Raw genomic sequence first — 12,363 nt, 5'->3', positions numbered from 1 at the left:
ATTGAAACTCTATTTTGGTCTCATCTGACTATAGAACCCGGTCCCATTGAAACTCTATTTTGGTCTCATCTGAATATAGAACCCGGTCCCATTGAAAGTTCCAGTAACGTTTGTCAAACTGTAGGTGCTTGAGCTTGTTGTTTGATGACAGCAAAGGCTTTTTATGTCAACCCTCCCAAACAACTTGTGGTTATGTAGGTGGTGTCTCATCATTACTGTATTCTCGGATATTTCCAATAGTGTTGGATGACTAAGGGAACTTGGCCTGTGTGTCACCTCATATTTATACCCCAGTGAAACAGGAAGTCATGGCTTGCCACTTAAGTTTCCCTAATCACTCAGGTGAACTTAAAAACGTAAAATATGAATGAGAATATAATTCAGTTAGATTTTACTCATAAGAATTTCCAGGGATGCCAATAATTGTAGCACACATGTTTCGGGGAGAAAATATTTATTTAATTTACTTGACATTTATTTTTTCAATAATGTCACTTACAATTAAAGGTTATATTTTTGTCAAAATGTTGAATGAAAGACCAAGAGGATAAACAGCAAAGACATTTTTTCACAGCCCGTTTTGCTCATACAGTTGAAGTCGGAGGTTTACATACACTTAGGTTGGAGTCATTAAAACAAATTTTCAACCACTCCACAAATTTCTTCTTAACAAACTATAGTTTTGGCAAGTCGGTTAGGACATCTACTTTGTGCATGACACAAGTAATTTTTCCAACAATTGTTTACAGACGGATTATTTCACTTATAATTCACTGTGTCACAATTCAAGGGGGTCAGAAGTTTACATACACTAAATTGACTGTGCCTTTAAACAGCTTGGACAATTTCAGAAAATTATGTCATGGCTTTAGAAGCTTCTGATAGGCTAATTGACATAATTTGAGTCAATTGGAGGTGTACTTGTGAATGTATTTCAAGCCCTACCTTCAAACTCACTGCCTCTTTGCTTGACATCATGGGAAAATCAAAAGAAATCAGTCAAGACCTCAGAAAAAAAATTGTAGACCTCCACAAGTCTGGTTCATCCTTGGGAGCAATTTCCAAATGCCTGAAGGTACCACGTTCATCTGTACAAACAATCGTACGCAAGTATAAACACCATGGGACCACGCAGCCGTCATACCGCTCAGGAAGGAGACGTGTTCTGTCTCCTAGAGATGAACGTACTTTAGTGCGAAAAGTGCAAATCAATCCCAGAACAACAGCAAAGGACCTTGTGAAGATGCTGTAAGAAACAGGTACGAAAGTATCTGTATCCACAGTGAAACGAGTCCAAATCGACGTAACCTGAAAGGCCGCTCAGCAAGGAAGAAGCCACTGCTCCAAAACCGTCATAAAAAAGCCAGACTACGGTTTGTAACTGCACATGGGGACAAAGATCGTACCTTTTGGAGAAATGTCCTCTGGTCTGATGAAACAAAAATAGAACTGTTTGGCCATGATGACCATCGTTATGTTTGGAGGAAAAGGGGGGAGGCTTGCAAGCCGAAGAACACCATCCCAACCATGAAGCATGTGGGTGGCATCACCATGTTGTGGGGGTGCTTCGGCGCAAGAGGGACTGGTGCACTTCACAAAATAGATGGCATCATGAGGGGAAATTATGTGAATTATACATACCTTGGCCTAAACATCAGCGCCACAGGTAACTTCCACAAAGCTGTGAATGATCCGAGAGACAAGGCAAGAAAGGCATTCTATGCCATCAAAAATAACATAAAATTCAACATACCAATTAGGATCTGGCTAAAAATACTTGAATCAGTTATAGAACCCAATGCCCTTTATGGTTGTGAGGTCTGGGGTCCGCTCACCAACCAAGAATTCACAAAATGGGACAAACACCAAATTGAGACTGCATGCAGAATTCTGCAAAAATATCCTCCGTGTACAACGTATTACACCAAATAATGCACGCAGAGCAGAAATAGGCCGATACCCACTAATTATCAAAATCCAGAAAAGAGCCGTTAAATTCTACAACCACCTAAAAGTAAGCGATTCCCAAACCTTCCAAAACAAAGCCATCACCTACAGAGAGATGAACCTGGAGAAGAGTCCCCTAAGCAAGCTGGTCCTGGGGCTCTGTTCACAAACACAAACAGACCCCACAGAGCCCCAGGACAGCAACACAATTAGACCCAACCAAATCATGAGAAAACAAAAAGAGAATTACTTGATACTTTTTGGCCCTAAACAGAGAGTACACAGTGGCAGAATACCTGACCACTGTGACTGACCCAAACTTAAGGAAAGCTTTGACTATGTACAGACTCAGCGAGCATAGCCCTCCGTAGGCAGACCTGGCTCTCAAGAGAAGACAGGCTATGTGCACACTGCCCACAAAATGAGATGGAAACTGAGCTGCACTTCCTAACCTCCTGCCAAATGTCTGACCATATTAGAGACACATATTTCCCTCACATTACACAGATCCACAAATAATTTGAAAACAAATCCGATTTTGATTCACTCCCATATCTACTGGGTGAAATACCACAGTGCCATCACAGCAGCAAGATGTGTGACCTGTTGCCACAAGAAAAGGGCAACCAGTGAAGAACAAACACCATTGTAAATACAACCCATATTTATGCTTATTTATTTTACCATTTGTACTTTAACCATTTGTACATCGTTACAACACTATATATACATAATATGACATTTGTAATGTCTTTATTCTTTTGGAACTTCTGTGAGTGGAATGTTTGCGGTTCATTTTTATTGTTTATTTCACTTTTGTATATTATCTACCTCACTTGCTTTGGCAATGTTAACACATTTCCCATGATAATAAAGCCCCTTGAATTGAATTGAATTTAGAGAGAAGGAAAGAGACAGAGAGAGATAGAGAGAGATAGACAGATAGAGAGAAAGCGAGAGCGATAGATAGATAGATATATAGAGATAGATAGATAGAGAGAGAGAGAGAGAGAGAGAGAGAGAGAGAGAGAGAGAGAGAGGGGGAGAGAGAGATAGACAGAGAGAGAGAGAGAGAGGGAGAGAGAGAGAGAATATGACTCACTGAGGTAGTGATCATCTGATTCTTGGTCTGTCTCTCAGGTTTCTGCTGCGCTTGTATGTGTTCAGCTCTGCTTTCTGCCTTTCCAGCCACTCTCTTTTAGACAGGCCTGGTCTACACACACACACACACACACACACACACACACACACACACACACACACACACACACACACACACACACACACACACACACACACACACACACACACACACACACACACACACACACACACAAAAAAAAAATACGCGAAATCACCATCTCAAACTCTAACTGTCTATTGTTGTCTGTCTCTGTTACCTGAGGTTGATGGTTTGGGGTGCAACAAACGAGCCCCTTGCTGTGTGGAACTCCCTGCCTCCCCTCCACTGGTGCTGGGGGTCGCTTCACTCTGACCCTCCTGGAAAGAGACAAGACCACTGGGTCTGTGTGTCATCATCCCCTTTGATTTGAAGCAACATTAATGGAAATATATTGTGTGTTGTGTTATGTGTATGACAGTAACACACACCTTGGCTCCTAGCCCCTCCTGTACTCCACTGTTGGTGTCTGCTGTGCTGCAGTCTCTGAGGAAGGCCACTTCTGTCAGCTCCTCCATTAATGGCTGGGCGGGTTCTGTCCCCATATTACTGGGTCCTGCCTCCTCGCCGCTGGGGGGCTGCTGAGGACCAAAGGAGAGGGGTGGGGGGACAGGGCTAAACTGACTTGACTAGTTAAATACATTTTAAATTTTAAAAATACCCCCAAAATATATAGTAGCTTGAGTTTCAGATAAGAATTTGTCATTGGTATATATTAAGTGAAGAAGTGGCCCAAGGAAGCTGCCCTGTGGTATTCAACAGTCTAAAGCAGGAAGGGAAGTAAACAACCCATTGATAGAGGTGGACTGTTTCCTGTCAGTTAGATATAGTATTATTCTAGTAGTTTTCTAGTAGTAGTCAAGCAGTAGTAGCCCAGTAGTACACAGGTACTAATCTAGTAGTAGTCAAGTAGTAGTAGCCTAGTAGTAGTCTAGTAGTAGTACCTAGTAGTAGTCCAATATTAATCTAGTAGTTGTCTAGTAGTTGTCTAGTAGTAGTCTAGTAGTAGTCTAGTAGTTGTCCAGTAGCAGTAGACTAGTAGTAGTCTAGTAGTAGTCTAGTAGTAGTCTAGAAGTAGTCTATGTGTAGTAGCCTAGTATTAGTCTAGTAGTTGTCTAGTAGTAGTCTAGTAGTGGTCTATGTGTAGCAGTCTAATAGTAGTCTAGTAGTAGTCTAGTAGTAGTCTAGAAGTAGTCTATGTGTAGTAGCCTAGTATTAGTCTAGTAGTTGTCTAGCAGTAGTCTAGTAGTGGTCTATGTGTAGTAGCCTAGTAGTAGTCTAGTAGTTGTCTAGTAGTAGCCTAGTAGTAGCCCAGTAGTAGTATATTAGTAGTCTAGTAGTAGTCTAGAAGTAGTCTATGTGTAGTAGCCTAGTAGTAGTCTAGTAGTTGTCTAGTAGTAGTCTAGTAGTAGTCTAGTAGTAGCCTAGTAGTAGTCGCATTGTTAGAAGTCTAGTAGTAGTCTATGTGTAGTAGCCTAGTGGTAATGTAGTAGTAGTATATGTGTAGTAGTCTAGTAGTAGCCTAGTAGTAGTCTAGTAGTTGTCTAGTAGTAGCCTAGTAGTAGCCTAGTAGTAATATTTTAGTAGTCTAGTAGTAGTCTAGAAGTAGTCTATGTGTAGTAGCCTAGTAGTAGTCTACTAGGGGCTACTACTAGGTGTGTAGTAGCCTAGTAGTAGCCTAGTAGTAGTAGCATTGTTAGAAGTCTAGTAGTAGTCTATGTGTAGTAGCCTAGTAGTAGTCTAGTAGTAGTATATGTGTAGTAGCCTAGTAGTAGTCTAGTAGTTGTCTAGTAGTAGTCTAGTAGTCTAGTAAGGGTCTATGTGTAGTAGCCTAGTAGTAGTCTAGTAGTAGCCTAGTAGTAGCCTAGTAGTAGTATATTAGTAGTCTAGTAGTAGTCATAGTATCCCCGTAGTAGTGTAGTAGTAGTGTAGTAGTAACCGAGTGGTAGCCTAGTAGTAGTCGACTAGTAGTAGTAGTAGTCTAGTAGTAGTCTATGTGTAGTAGCCTAGTAGTAGTCTAGTAGTAGTCTAGTAGTTGCCGTGTAGTAGTCTAGTAGTATCCTAGTAGTAGCCTTGTAGTAGCCTAGTAGTAGTCTATGTGTAGTAGCCTAGTAGTAGTCTAGTAATAGTCTAATAATAGAAGCCTAGTAGTAGGCTGGTAGTAGTCTAGGAGTTGTCTAGTAGTAGTATATGTGTAGTAGCCTAGTAGTAGCCTTGTAGTAGCCTATTAGTAGCCTTGTAGTAGCCTAGTAGTAGTCTAGTAGTTGTCTAGTAGTAGTCTAGTAGTAGTCTATGTGTAGTAGCCTAGTAGTAGACTAGTAGTAGCCTAGTAGTAGCCTAGTAGTAGCCTTGTAGTAGCCTTGTAGTAGTATATGTGTAGTAGCCTAGTAATAGTCTAGTAGTAGCAGTCTAATAATAGTAGCTTAGTAGTAGTCGGGTAGTAGTCTAGTAGTAGTAGCCTAGTAGTAGTAGCCTAGTAGTAGTAGATTAGTAGTAGTCTAGTAGAGGTAGTAGCCTAGTAGTAGTAGTAACCCTGTAGTAGTAACCTAGTAGTAGGCTAGTAGTAGTAGTAGCAGCCTAGTAGTAGTCTAGTAGTAGTAGTAGCCTAGTAGTAGTAGCCTAGTAGTAGTAGCTTAGTAGTGGTCTAGTAGTAGTAGCCTAGTAGTAGTCTAGTAGTAGTAGCCTAGTAGTAGTAGTTTAGTAGTAGTCTAGTGGTAGTCTGGTAGTAGTAGGGTAGTATTAGTCTAGTAGTAGTGGCCTAGTAGTAGTAGCCTAGTAGTAGTCTAGTAGAAGTAGCCTAGTAGAATAGTAGTAGTAGCCTAGTAGTAGTCCAGTAGTAGTAGCCTAGTAGAGGTTTAGTGGTAGTATTCTAGCCGTAGCCTAGTAGTAGTCTAGTAGTCGTAGCCAATTAGTAGTCTAGTAGTAGTATCCTAGTAGTAGCCTAGAAGTAGTATAGTAGTAGTAGCCTAGTAAAAGTATAGTAGTAGCCTAGTTGTAGTAGCCTAGTAGTACTCTAATAGTAATATAGCGGTAGTATGCTAAATGTAGTAGTCTAGTAATAGCCTAGTAGTAGTCTAGTAGTAGTAGCCTAGTAGTAGTCTAGTAGTATTAGTCTAGTAGAAGTCTAGCAGTAGTAGTCTAGTAGTAGTAGTCTAGTAGTAGTAGCCTAGTAGTAGTCTAGTAGTAGTAGCCTAGTTGTAGTCTAGTAGTAGTTGTCGAGTTGTAGTCTAGTAGTAGTAGCCTAGTAGTAGTAGTCTAGTAGTAGTAGCCTAGTAGTAGTCTAGTAGTAGTATCCTAGTAGTATTATCCTAGTAGTAGCCTAGTAGTAGTCTAGTAGTAGTAGCATAGTAGTAGTATAGTAGTAGCCTAGTAGTAGTAGCCTTGTAATAGTCTAGTAGTAGCCACGTTGTAGTAGCCTAGTAGTACTCTAGTAGTAATAGAGCGGCAGTCTGCTAAATGTAGTAGTCTATTAGTAGAATAGTAGTAGTATAGTAGTTGTAGCCTAGTGGTAGCCTAGTAGTAGTCTAGTAGTAACCTAGTAGTAGTCTAGTTGTAGTCTAGTAGTAGCCTAGTAGTAGTCTAGTAGTAGTATCCTGGTAGTAGCGTAGTAGTAGTATAGTAGTAGTAGCCTAGTAATAGTCTAGTAGAAGCCTAGTAGTACTCTAGTAGTAATATAGCGGTAATCTGCTAATTGTAGTAGTCTGAGTAGTCTAGTAGTAGTATAGTAGTAGCCTACTAGTTGTAGCCTGATAGTAGTCGAGTAGTAGTAGTAACCTAGTAGTAGTCTAGTTGTAGTCTAGTAGTAGTCCAGTAGTAGTCTAGTAGTAGTAGTCTAGTAGTAGTCTAGTAGTAGTATCCTAGTAGTAGTCTAGTTGTAGTATAGTAGTAGTCTAGTAGTAGTCTAGTAGTGGTAGCCTAGTAATAGTCTAGTTGTAGTCTAGTAGTAACCTAGTTTTTGTCCAGTAGTAGTCTAGTAATAGTCTAGTAGTAGTAGCAGCCTAGTAGTAGCCTAGTAGTAGTCTAGTAGTAGTAACCTAGTAGTAGTCTAGTAGTAGTATCCTAGTAGTAGTCTAGTAGTAGTAGCCTAGTAGTAGTCTAGTAGGAGTATCCTAGTAGTAGCCTAGTAGTAGTAGCCTGGTAGTCGTCTAGTAGTAGTAGCCTAGTAGTAGTCTAGTAGTAGTCTAGTAGTAGTAGCCTAGTAGTAGTCTAGTAGTAGTCTCCTAGTAGTAGCCTAGGAGTAGTTTAGTAGTAGTAGCCTAGTGATATTCTCATAGTAGCCTAGTAGTACTCTAGTAGTAATATAGCGGTAGTCTGCTAGTTGTAGTAGTCTAGTAGTAGTCTAGTAGTAGTATAGTAGTAGCCTAGTAGTTGTAGCCTAGTAGTAGTCTAGTAGTAGTCTAGTAGTAGTCTAGTAGTAGTGTAGTAGTAGTATAGTAGTAGCCTAGTAGTAGTCTAGTAGTAGTCTAGTAGTAGTCTAGTAGTAGTGTAGTAGTAGTATAGTAGTAGCCTAGTAGTTGTAGCCTAGTAGTAGACTAGTAGGAGTCTAGTAGTAGTAGCAGCCTATTAGTAGCCTAGTAGTAGTCTAGTAGTAGTCTAGTAGTAGTATCCTAGTAGTAGTCTAGTAGTAGTCTAGTAGTAGTAGCCTAGTAGTAGCCTCCTAGTAGGAGCCTAGGAGTAGTATAGTAGTAGTAGCCAATTAATATTCTAATAGTAGCCTAGTAGTACTCTAGTAGTAATATAGCGGCAGTCTGTTAGTTGTAGTAGTCTAGTAGTAGTATAGTAGTAGCCTACTAGTTGTGGCCTAGTAGTAGCCTAGTAGTAGTCTAGTAGTAGTATTAACCTAGTAGTAGTCTTGTTGTAGTCTAGTAGTAGTCTAGTTGTAGCCGATTAGTAGCCTAGTAGTAGTCTAGTAGTAGTAGTAGTCTAGTAGTAGTCTGGTAGTTGTAGTAACCTAGTAGTAGTCTAGTAGTAGTCTAGTAGTAGTCTAGTAGTAGTCTAGTAGTAGTCTATTACTAGTCTAGTAGTAGTAGCCTGGTAGTAGTCTAGTTGTAGTTCAGTGGTAGTCTATTTGTAGTCTAGTAGTAGTGTAGTAGTAACCTAGTTGTAGTCTAGTAGTAGTCTAGTAGTAGTAACCTAGTAGTAGTCTAGTAGTAGTAGCCTAGTAGTAGTCTAGTAGTAGTAGCCTAGTAGTAGTCTAGTAGTAGTCTAGTCGTGGTAGCCTAATAGTAGTCTAGTAGTAGTCTAGCTGTAGTCTAGTAGTAGTCTAGTATTCATACTCTACTAGTAGTCTAGTAGTAGTCTAGTAGTAACCTAGTTGTAGTCTAGTAGTAGTCTAGTAGTGGTGGCCTAGTAGTAGTCTAGTTGTAGTCTAGTAGTAGTCTAGTAGTCATAGCCTATTAGGAGTCTAGTAGTAGTCTAGTAGTCGTAGCCTATTAGGAGTCTAGTAGTAGTCTAGTAGTAACCTAGTTGTAGTCAAGTAGTAGTCTAGCTGGTGTCTAGTAGTAGTTTAGTAGTACTCTCGTAATAGTAGCCTAGTAGTAGTCTAGTAGTAGTCTAGACGTGGTAGCCTAATAGTAGTCTAGTAGTAGTCTAGCTGTAGTCTAGTAGTAGTCTAGTATTCATACTCTACTAGTAGTCTAGTAGTAGTCTAGTAGTAACCTAGTTGTAGTCTAGTAGTAGTCTAGTAGTGGTGGCCTAGTAGTAGTCTAGTTGTAGTCTAGTAGTAGTCTAGTAGTCATAGCCTATTAGGAGTCTAGTAGTAGTCTAGTAGTCGTAGCCTATTAGGAGTCTAGTAGTAGTCTAGTAGTAACCTAGTTGTAGTCAAGTAGTAGTCTAGCTGGTGTCTAGTAGTAGTTTAGTAGTACTCTCGTAATAGTAGCCTAGTAGTAGTCTAGTTGTAGTCAAGTAGTAGTCTAGTATTCATACTCTAGTAGTAGTCTAGTAGTAGTATTGTAGTAACCTAGTTGTAGTCTAGTAGTAGTCTAGTAGTGGTAGCCTAGTAGTAGTCTAGTTGTAGTCTAGTAGTAGTCTAGCTAGCTATCCAGTAATGTTTCACCTTTGTCTGCTCTGTCTGTCTCAACCAACTACTGCTGCTGCTGAGGTAAATTTGTCAAGCAAGCTTAGCCCATGCAGTGGGCCGCAGGGCGACTGTTGGCTCCAAATGTACAATGGTGGGAATAGAGAGTGAGATTCAAAAATATTTTACAAGAACATGCGACACGACCGGTGTGGACAGCATGTGAGCCGTCACTGTTTCGCAGCCTGCCGAGACCGGGAGACCCATGAGCCGGCGCAATTGGTCCAGAATCGTCAGGGATGTTTGGCCTGCTGGGATGTCCTTGTCCCATATTGTCAACATATTTATTGTATTGTATCAAATGGTAGGCTACATTAGCGTACAATGGCGTGTAAATGAATAGCCTACTTGATGGCCAACAGATGCAAGTGTAGCCTATCATTCACATTTAATGTCATTTTCATTGTGGACTTTTTCCCATAACAGAAACCATCGAGGGAGTTTCAAATTTCCAGGTGTGCAGCGCTCCAAACCCTAGAACTGAGCACGAGTAAAACCCTTCGCTTGGGTTATCCATAAGATATGTTGAAATTTGAATACAGTTTACTTTAAACCTCCTCTGAGCGAATTGATCTAAAGAGCTCTAGTGCACCTAAAGTACTTTACCAGTGCTTTATATCAGTTCTACCACGTTAATATGTTATATTGAAAAAGGTGTCTCCATAATGACCAATCTAAATAGCCTACCTACAACAGGTAATGCAGTTGGCACTATGTGTGCGGCTGCTTCTGTTTCCTTGACTCAGCTGCCTCAGCTGCAGCACTCTCTCAATCAGTGGTCTCAACGCACACACAGTCTTCTGGCCGTCCCTACCATTCACTCATTCAGCAACAACCTGCTCACTGCCTGATAGTCAGCAGCAGCAGGTTACAGTTCAAAAATATATATTACAAAATTAAGGGAAATGCCATGGCGGCAGCAGTGCAATTTAGAAGTAGTCCAAAAACACGCCACCCTCGACCAATACATTTTCACCCGCTACATCGTATTCAAAGTAGCCCAATTTGGATAGAAAATCGCAAACATGGCAACCCTGACCAGTCTTGTTTCCCAAGGCCGGCCGGCTAATTAGCAGGATTTGGCTGTCATTGAACAGGACGGCATTTTATGAGCTAAACTGAACAAGACGCCCCTCCAACAACACATTAATCCTCACATAATTCTGCCCCAATTTCTCTCAACCAGTGGCACATGTGCTTTTTAGGGGAGCGCTGATGCCGCCCACTTCATCAAAGGTATGGGCACAAAATACACTGCTCAAAAAAATAAAGGGAACACTTAAACAACACAATGTAACTCCAAGTCAATCACACTTCTGTGAAATCAAACTGTTCACTTAGGAAGCAACACTGATTGACAATAAATTTCACATGCTGTTGTGCAAATGGAATAGACAAAAGGTGGAAATTATAGGCAATTAGCAAGACACCCCCCAAAACAGGAGTGATTCTGCAGGTGGTGACCACAGACCACTTCTCAGTTCCTATGCTTCCTGGCTGATGTTTTGGTCACTTTTGAATGCTGGCGGTGCTCTCACTCTAGTGGTAGCATGAGACGGAGTCTACAACCCACACAAGTGGCTCAGGTAGTGCAGTTCATCCAGGATGGCACATCAATGCGAACTGTGGCAAAAAGGTTTGCTGTGTCTGTCAGCGTAGTGTCCAGAGCATGCAGGCGCTACCAGGAGACAGGCCAGTACATCAGGAGACGTGGAGGAGGCCGTAGGAGGGCAACAACCCAGCAGCAGGACCGCTACCTCCGCCTTAGTGCAAGGAGGTGCACTGCCAGAGCCCTGCAAAATGACCTCCAGCAGGCCACAAATGTGCATGTGTCTGCTCAAACGGTCAGAAACAGACTCCATGAGGGTGGTATGAGGGCCCGACATCCACAGGTGGGGGTTGTGCTTACAGCCCAACACCGTGCAGGACGTTTGGCATTTGCCAGAGAACACCAAGATTGGCAAATTCGCCACAGGCGCCCTGTGCTCTTCACAGATGAAATCAGGTTCACACTGAGCACATGAGCACATGTGACAGACGTGACAGAGTCTGGAGACGCCGTGGAGAGCGTTCTGCTGCCTGCAACATCCTCCAGCATGACCGGTTTAGCGATGGGTCAGTCATGGTGTGGGGTGGCATTTCTTTGTGGGGCCGCACAGCCCTCCATGTGCTCGCCAGAGGTAGCCTGACTGCCATTAGGTACCGAGATGAGATCCTCAGACCCCTTGTGAGACCATATGCTGACACATGCACATTTGTGGCCTGCTGAAGGTCATTTTGCAGGGCTCTGGCAGTGCACCTCCTTGCACTAAGGCGGAGGTAGCGGTCCTGCTGCTGGGTTGTTGCCCTCCTACGGCCTCCTCCACGTCTCCTGATGTACTGGCCTGTCTCCTGGTAGCGCCTGCATGCTCTGGACACTACGCTGACAGACACAGCAAACCTTTTTGCCACAGTTCGCATTGATGTGCCATCCTGGATGAGCTGCACTACCTGAGCCACTTGTGTGGGTTGTAGACTCCGTCTCATGCTACCACTAGAGTGAGAGCACCGCCAGCATTCAAAAGTGACCAAAACATCAGCCAGGAAGCATAGGAACTGAGAAGTGGTCTGTGGTCACCACCTGCAGAATCACTCCTGTTTTGGGGGGTGTCTTGCTAATTGCCTATAATTTCCACCTTTTGTCTATTCCATTTGCACAACAGCATGTGAAATTTATTGTCAATCAGTGTTGCTTCCTAAGTGGACAGTTTGATTTCACAGAAGTGTGATTGACTTGGAGTTACATTGTGTTGTTTAAGTGTTCCCTTTATTTTTTTGAGCAGTGTATTTCGCTTGTCCATTCCTAGCGAGCCTCTCCAGGATGCTGTTGGAGAGATGTATCCCTGCCACGCGTCAACAACGTTCCGTCAAAAGATATATAACATAAATCATGTAGCAGAAGAGTATGTGGCCTTTTCTGTAGCCTACAGGCTGGATGTGTGTATGACAGCCACTTTTAATCTCATGCAGGTTTCTACGATCAAATAGCCTAACCTAAATGGCGCCCAATCAAATACAAAATGTCCTGACATGTTAACAAACAACATATCCTAAAAACAAGTCAGGTCGAAGTAAAATGGACAATATGTAATGGATAATTAGGCCACTCACATCTGCTGTC

The sequence above is a fragment of the Salvelinus fontinalis genome, chromosome 29 (assembly GCF_029448725.1).
Source record: "Salvelinus fontinalis isolate EN_2023a chromosome 29, ASM2944872v1, whole genome shotgun sequence".
Lineage (NCBI taxonomy): Eukaryota > Metazoa > Chordata > Actinopteri > Salmoniformes > Salmonidae > Salvelinus > Salvelinus fontinalis.
This window is presented reverse-complemented; position numbering follows the sequence as displayed.